The following is an 8,332-nucleotide window of genomic DNA, read 5'->3' on the forward strand; positions in this document are numbered from 1 at the left end:
GCAAGGGTGAGGGAGAAACACCTAAAGGGGATGACTTAGTCCCTAGCACTTCACATGAGTCTAAGGCACCTTATGTGCCTAAGGCACCCTTTTCCCAATGCCTTGATACACCGTCCCCTTTTAATAAGAAGATGACATCCATGGAAGCAATGATGAAGGTGTTTAAATAAGTTAAAATCAACCTCCCCTTGTTGGAGGCGATTAAACAAGCACCCTCTCATGCTAAATTTTTGAAGGACATTTGTACGCAAAAGCGTAAATCTAGGACACACGTGTCCCAAAAGGTCATACTCACGGAGCAAGTAAGCTCCATTTTATTGAGTGACACACCCCTTAAGCTTAAAGACTCGGGTGCCCCAACCATTGCATGCATTATAGGGGACCATTTCATTGATAGAACCTTATTAGATTTAGGGGCTAGTGTCAATTTGTTGCTGTACTCTGTGTACGAGGAATTCGGGCTTGGCGAGTTGAAGCCCACTACTGTTACTCTCCAATTGGCTGACCGGTCTCTCAAAGTGCCATGTAGCATGATTGGATGTGCTGGTAAAGGTCGATGGGTTTTATTTTCCTGTTGACTTTTTGGTTTTAGATATGGCACTAGTAACCAGCTCTAGGAAACAAATCCCGGTGATCTTAAGTCGACCTTTCTTGGCTACGGCCAATACATGCATAAATTGTCATATCGGGGTTATGAATGTTTCATTTGAAAATATGCAAGTGAAACTCAATATTTTCTAAGCATCCCAACAACCCCATGAAAAAGAGGAGTGTTTATTTGTGGATGTTGTGGATGGGATTATGGAGGAGGCTTTACCCTCCATTCTTGTAGAGGACCCTTTAGAGGCTTGTTTAGCTCATTTCGGGTTTGAAAATTTTGATATTGACGGGTCAGTGAAGGAGGTGAATGCCTTACTTAATTCTTCTTCTACACTGGATTTTCCTCCGTGGAAAGCCCGATTTGAGCCCCTTCCTCCTCTGTCTAGGGAAATTACCACACCATCTCTAGTCACACCACCTACACTTGAGTTGAAACCACTTCTGGCCACACTCAAGTATGCAATTTTTGGGCCAAAGGATACTTTACCTGTCACCATTGCATCTGACTTAATTGTAGAGCAGGAAAGTCAATTAATGAGTGTTCTTGTGGCACATCGGTGGCTGATTTGAAATGGATTGATCCCTTTGTGTACATTGCATCATATATATCAAGAGGAGGACACCAAACCTTATCAGGAAATGCAACGGAGACTCAATCCTAACATGAAAGAGGTTATGAAAAAAAAGGTTTTAAAATTGTTAGATGCGGGTATTATATACCCCATCTTAGATAGCAAGTGGGTAAGTCCCACGCAAGTGGTGCCCAAGAAATCGGGCATCACTGTTGTAGAGAATGAACAAGGAGAGTTGGTCCCCACACGAACCACTACTGGGTAGCGAGTGTGTATTGATTATAGGAGATTAAATTCCATGACTATGAAGGACCATTTTTGTTTGCCATTTATTGATCAAATTCTTGATAGGTTAGCGGGGTAGGGTTTTTATTGTTTTCTTGATGGCTACTCGAGGTATAATTAAGTCCCGGTATACCCCGCTGACCAAAAAAAGACCACGTTCACTTGCCCTTTTAGCACTTTTGCTTACAAGCCCATGCCCTTTGGGCTATGTAATGCACTAGCAACATTTTAATAGTGTATGATAGCCATTTTCTCTGATATGTTGGAGAAATTTCTAGAGGTTTTCATGGATAATTTTTCAGTGTTTGGACCGTCTTTTGAGGAATGCCTTAGGAATTTGACTAGAGTGTTGAAACAATGTACTGAGGCAAACCTGATTTTGAGTTAGGAGAAAAGCCATTTTATGGTTCGTGAGGGTATAGTGTTGGGACACATTATGTCCCCTCGAGGTATAGAGGTAGACAAAGCTAAAGTTGACATCATTGCAGGCCTACCTCCACCCACTTATGTGTGTCAAGTCTGATCTTTCTTAGGACATGCAGGTTTTTACTGTAGATTCATCAAGGACTTCAATAAAATATCCCGTCCTTTGTGTAGTTTACTTACTAAGAACGCACCTTTTATCTTTGATGAAGCATGCTTGAAACCATTTGAAACACTGAGAGTGGCCCTTACTGCCGCCCCAATTATGAAATCACCAAATTGGTCGCTTCCATTTGAAATCATGTATGATGCCTCAGATTATGTTGTCGGGGCTGTGTTAGGCCAAAGGGTCAATAGGGCACCCTATGCTATATACTATGCTAGTTGCACTCTCTCAGATGCACAATTGAATTACACTGCCACTGAGAAAGAGTTGCTAGCTGTGGTTTTTGCCTTAGGTAAATTTTGGTCCTATTTCCTAGGTTCCAAGGTCATAATCTTCACTGATCATGCTGCTTTGCAGTATTTACTATCAAAGAAAGAGACCAAACCTATGTTGATTAGATGGATATTATTGCTTGAAGAATTTGACTCATAGATCTGAGATAAGAAAGGATCTGAGAATGTGGTGGCGGATCACCTCTCCTGAGTCCTTGTTGAGTATACTACTGACCCTTTAACTTTGCATGATTCATTTCCGAACAAACAACTTCTTGTGGTGTCACTAGCGAGCCCCCCGTGGTTTGCACATATTGTGAATTACTTGGCCATTGGGAAAATTCCTCAAAATTGGTCTAAGCAAGACAAAGACTGATTCTTTTCACAGGTCAAGTATTATTTTTGGGAGGATCCAGAGTTGTTTAAATATTGCTTTGACCAAGTGATCCGACAGTGTGTGCCGGAGAGTAAGGTGCATAGCATTTTTACATTTTGTCATTCTTCGGCATGTGGCGGTCATTTTAGTGGGCATAAAACGGCTACCAACGTTTTACAAAGTGAGTTTTACTAGCCCACCATTTTTAAAGATGCCCATCAATTTTGTAGAACTTATTTGTATTGTCAGCAAATGGGTTCGATATCTCGTCGTGATATGATGCCAATGCCTCCTATTCTTGTGGTAGAGATCTTAAATGTTTGGGAGATTGATTTTATGGGCCTTTTCCCGTCGTCGTTCGGGTTTGAGTATATTTTCTTGGTAGTGGATTATGTTTCTAAGTGGGTGGAGCGATCGTTACCCAAACAAATGATCATAAAGTTGTAATCAAATTCTTGCATGAAAACATCTTTAGTCATTTCGGGCTTCCTAGAGCCATAATAAGTGATCAGGGTATGCATTTTTGTAACCGTTTCTTTGAGTCGGTAGTTAAGAAATACTTTATCACTCATAAAGTTGACACTCTATATCACCCTCAAACTAGTGGCTAAGTGCAAGTCTCTAATAGGGAGGTGAAGCACATAATAGAGAAACTGGTGAGACCAGATAGGAAAGATTAGTCAAAATGCTTGATTGATGCATTATGGGCCTACCACACTGCTTATAAGACATCCATTGGGATTTCACCATATAGGGCGGTGTTTGGCAAAGCTTGTCACCTCCCTGTTAAACTTGAGCACCGAGCGTTGTGGGCCATAAAGAAATTTAACTTCGATATGGCCGCGACTAGGCTTAACCGGAAATTACAACTCAATGAGTTAGAAGAAATTCGAAATGATACATATAAGAGTTCGAAATTTTTTAAAGCTCAGACTAAGGAATTCTATGATAAGCACATTAATAGAAAATCCTTTGAACCTGGCCAAAAAGTATGGCTTTTTAACTCAAAATTAAGACTCTTTTCGGGTAAGCTTAGATCAAGATGGAATAGTCTCTTTGTGGTTGTAGAGGCATTTTTTCATGGCGCCGTTGAGGTGCAAGATCCAAAGAATGGCCACACTTTTAAAGTGAATGGCCAAAGACTGAAGCCTTATATAGAGGGGATTGGGAATGGGGATATGATTGAGTCCATTGCTTTGATGGACCCTTTTACTTTGACTGAGAGATTGATGTCTTGTTCTCTTTTCTTTTCTTTCTAGTCTATTATATTTTTCTTTGTTCTTGCTAGGGGTGTACACGGTGCGGTTCGAGCGGTTTGAGAGAAAAATTACAAACCGAATGGCAGGTTAGCGGATTAGCGGATTGACAAATTGCGGTTTGGGCAGTTTTTGGTGGACTAACGGATTGAAGAATATTCTAACAATTATCATACATTTGGATAATATATAACACTAATTTGTATAATATTTTTTAGATATATAACACAAAGTAATTTTACATAATATGTTTCATAGATATAACCACTAATTTGTAATAAATTTCATATCTTAAATATCTCACACACTCATTTTTACATTGATATTTCATTGGAAGTTAAAAAATATATGCGTATTAACTATAGCGGAGCGGAGTGGTTCGGTTAGCGGATTATAAATTTTAAAGTTTAAACCACGGATAGTGGTTAGAGCAGTGCGGATTGATGCGGATTGGTGCGGTTTTAGCAGATTATGCGGTATTTTGCACAGCCCTAATTCTTGTTGTGCTTTATTTGATGTCTAGGAGAATTTAAATCCTCTAAAGATGTAATTCCTTTGGTGTTAGCTGTGCTTGAACGACATCTGATGATCTGGTATGGCCACCTAACTGTGTTTGTAGTGAATTCCTAAGAGACCAACTTAGACGGTGGAAACTAGAGTTCGAATGGCAAAGCCTAGAACGTAAAGGTTTAGAATTTTCGAGACTAAAGTATGGTTTAAATACCCAGGGTGTGGAGATTGCTTCAAAACCACCTCGGCTTGAACTTTGTATGACAGCGCCATAGGTCGAGTTAGCTATATGCGCCTCGCTTATGGATACCGAATCAACCTAGTTTGTCACCCTGTTGGAGAATAAGGAAAGTTACAAACATTGTTAGGGAAAAAAGTAGTACCTGTGGTTTTCGCTTGAAGATTATACCTTTGCTACGCATTTAGTTAGTTTTGAAATGCTATATTTATTTCGGATGTAAAATGAAGGTAGAAATGGTTTGAAAAGTTTTTAGGTTGTGGTTTGGGTTTAATTCCTTCAAAAAAAAAAAAAAATTCCCGCACGTGTGGCACAACCCACCGCACGTGCAGAACAATTTTCAGTCCACAAGTTGGACACTGCTTTAAAGATAGGTGCGTGGGGGTGATACGGCCTAGTAGCTGCACGTGCGGCTTGGGTCCTGCATGTGCGGGAATTTTTCTTGGAAACAATGCGTCGCTTGCTTTATATGCATGTGCAGGACTTGGTGCGGGTGTTTCGCCACATGTGTGGCGCACTATCCCACACTTGCGAAATGAGTTTTAAAAAAAAAAAAATCAGATTTCTTTGTTCAATTTATTTTATTTATTTATTTATTTTCATTTTCATTTTCATTTTTGAAAAAAAAAAACAAAAAAAGGTTGCACAATCCTAGACCCACTTCAATCACTCACAAATTTGGTCTTTCTCTCTCTACCTCTCACCATCTTGTTCTCTCTCTCTCCCTCTCTCTCTCTCTTTCTCTCTCTCTCAACCCCACAAACCCACAAACCCATCACACCCCACCATCACTAACGCTTCAACTCTCAACCTTCCCTCATTCTTCCTCACTATCACCTCACCGCCGACGGCCCTTTTCTCTCCATCCATCGAATCATCGGCGACTGTAGACACCCCATTTTTGACCGACCTTAAGACTCAAATATCATCAATTGAGCGCTCGGTGATAGTGCATGTTGTGCTCGTTTCGAGGTTTCGGAGTTTTCGGCCAAGTGCCTTGCCTCCGGGCCTTTGAACTCTTTGTGCTTTGGCTCGGTTTGCAAACCAAGCCTTGTTTTCCTTGCCTGAGGAAAGGAGAGGTCTTGTAGACCACTCTTTTGTGGTCATAGACCACTTTTCATGGTCGTAGGCCACTTTTTCCGTTGGGAGACTAGTTTCCGATTTTCGGAGCCTTCGGCCGCGCACCTTGTCTCGGGACCGCCTAACGTTCTCTGTTTGGCGTGGTTTTTGAACCACACCTTGTTTCCTTGGCCTAGAGGGCCACTGTGGTTTGGGAGACCACTTTTGTGGTCGCAAACCACTTTTGGTGCTCGTCAGCTAGTTTTCGAGACTCCCGGCTGAGTGTCTTGCCTCTCGAACTTTCGTCTTCCATCCGTTTTGGTTTATTTTTTGTACAAACCTTGTTTTCCTTGTTTGGAAGGTGGTACAAGGGTGGGAGACCAGTTTCTCTCCCTGTAAAGCACTTTCCTTCCTGCCAGCCAGTTTTCTGGTCTGACAACTGGTCTCCTTGGTCTTTGGGCCATCTTTTCTGGTCGGTCACCACACTACTACATTGTTTTCATGCTTTAGACCTTCTCCCACCATGGCCGACCAATTTCATTTTTGGGAGACCACTTTTAGTGGTCGGCCGACCACTTAAAGTAGCTAGCAAGTGGTCGGCTGCCTTTTGTCACCTTTTTGGAGATATTTTCTTCTAGCTGGCACAGCTGGAAGGCACTGAAACCATCCTCCATATGGAGGGATGGCCTTGAACCTTTAGCTTCGTCAAGAAGCTTGGGCTTTGGTTCTCTATAAGAGAGAACCTCCTCCTCCCTCCTTCAGGTTTAGTTTGTGAGTGACTGGAGCTATAGATATACACTTGTATCTATATCTCTCTCTTTGTCCCATTTTTGTGTTCAAAAGTGCATATTCTCCATACTTTAACACACAAACACACACTCAAATACCATCCTTTTGTTGCTGAGGTGCTTAGGAGCGGGTTTTGGAGTTTTTGGTTTGGTTTGAGCTTGGAAAAGTTGCTGGAGTTGCAGCTTTGAAAGTGTTCTTCAAGGGTGAGCCTTTAACCCTTTAAACCCTTAATTTTGCTTAAGATTTTAGACCCTTTTGCATGGTGTTTTAGACTTAACTTTCTACTGCAAAAAGTTCTGTTTTTGCATGCTTAAGATCTTTGTTTGAGGTCACTTTTGTGTTGGGGGTTGTCTACCCCCTCTTAGGCCTTGTTTGGCCTTGCTTTTGTGCCTTCTTTTTGAACCTTTGGGACCACCTTGTTTTGGCCTTCTCACCACTGAAACTCAGAGGAATTTCAGTAGTGGAAGTGGTGTTTTGAGGTCCCAAATAGGAGGGGGGTCATCCCCTCTCCTTGTGTCTTCAATACTTGCTTCATTAGCCTCATGTGTGAACATGTTTGTTAAGCTTATGTTGGCCATATCTTAGCTTGTATTTGGGGTTATTTTGCTGTGGCATACCACTGTTTTTACTTAGTTTGGTCACTCCATGCATGCCTAATACACTTGTAGTGTAAATCTCATAAGCTAGTCTTGTATGTCTCATGAAGTAGCATGCCATTCTAACTTCATTTGAGTCCATCTCAGCATATTTTTGGTGATGTTTTGCCATGTCATACCTCTGTTAGGGTTTGGTTTGGTTGGCCTTTGCATGCTCCATGCACTTGTAGTGCAAGTCCATGAATTAGCCTAACATGCATCATGCTTTAACATGTCATTCTAGCATGCTTTTGGCTTAACTTTAAGAAGCTTTTGTCCATGTTTTAACATGCTCTAGCTCTGATTTTTTTTTTGTTTCAGTCATGCATGCCATGCTTTGTATAGCTATAGTGCATCCTAACTTGTTAGCTTTGTGTATCGGGTCCACTAGCATGCATTGCTTGGCCTATTTCATTGATTTGGCATCATTTTCATGTGATTTCAGTCCATGTTTCATGCTCATGCACTTGCATTTATCACTCATTCAATGTGTTGAAGGGTGTGCCCCTTTATGCCTTAACGTGAATCATTGCGTATGCCTTCATGCCTAAGCTTGTGAGCTATCATTTCAATGTGTTTTTGGGGTTATTTTGCCATGATATAACTCTAATTTTTGTTGGTTTTGCCTTGCATTCACCATGTCTTATGCCCTTCATGCTAGCTTGTTTTAGCTTCCTTCCATGCATGTTTTAGACTCATTTTAACATGTTCTAGGACTGTTTTGGGTTTCCTTGATCACATGTTTCATGTTTTGCATAGTTGTAGTACAAGTGCCTATGCTAGCTTCGAGCTTCGGGCACCATAGCATGCTTCATTTGTGTTGTGTACATGATTTGGCATCACTTAACATGTTATTTCAGAGTATTTAGAATTTCCATGTTTCCACTTCATTCACTCTTTAAGTGCCTTTGAGTGTTGTGCATTGTTTCGTAGTTTGTGGCCTAGCATGTATGCCATCTTGCCTAGGTATTTGAGCCTCCATCTTAGCATGTTTTGGTCTTTGTTTAGACCTAATTAAACTCTGTCCATGGTTGTTTCATGCACTTGTGCCATGTATTGCATGCCCCCTTTGTAGTCCTCTTTACTAGCTTCATGCTTTCAGGACTTTTGCATGCTATGCTTGCTTTGTTTGAATGATTTGGCATCATTTC

Source organism: Camellia sinensis, chromosome 5 (genome assembly GCF_055761805.1).
Source record: "Camellia sinensis isolate YWXY chromosome 5, ASM5576180v1, whole genome shotgun sequence".
Classification (NCBI taxonomy): domain Eukaryota; kingdom Viridiplantae; phylum Streptophyta; class Magnoliopsida; order Ericales; family Theaceae; genus Camellia; species Camellia sinensis.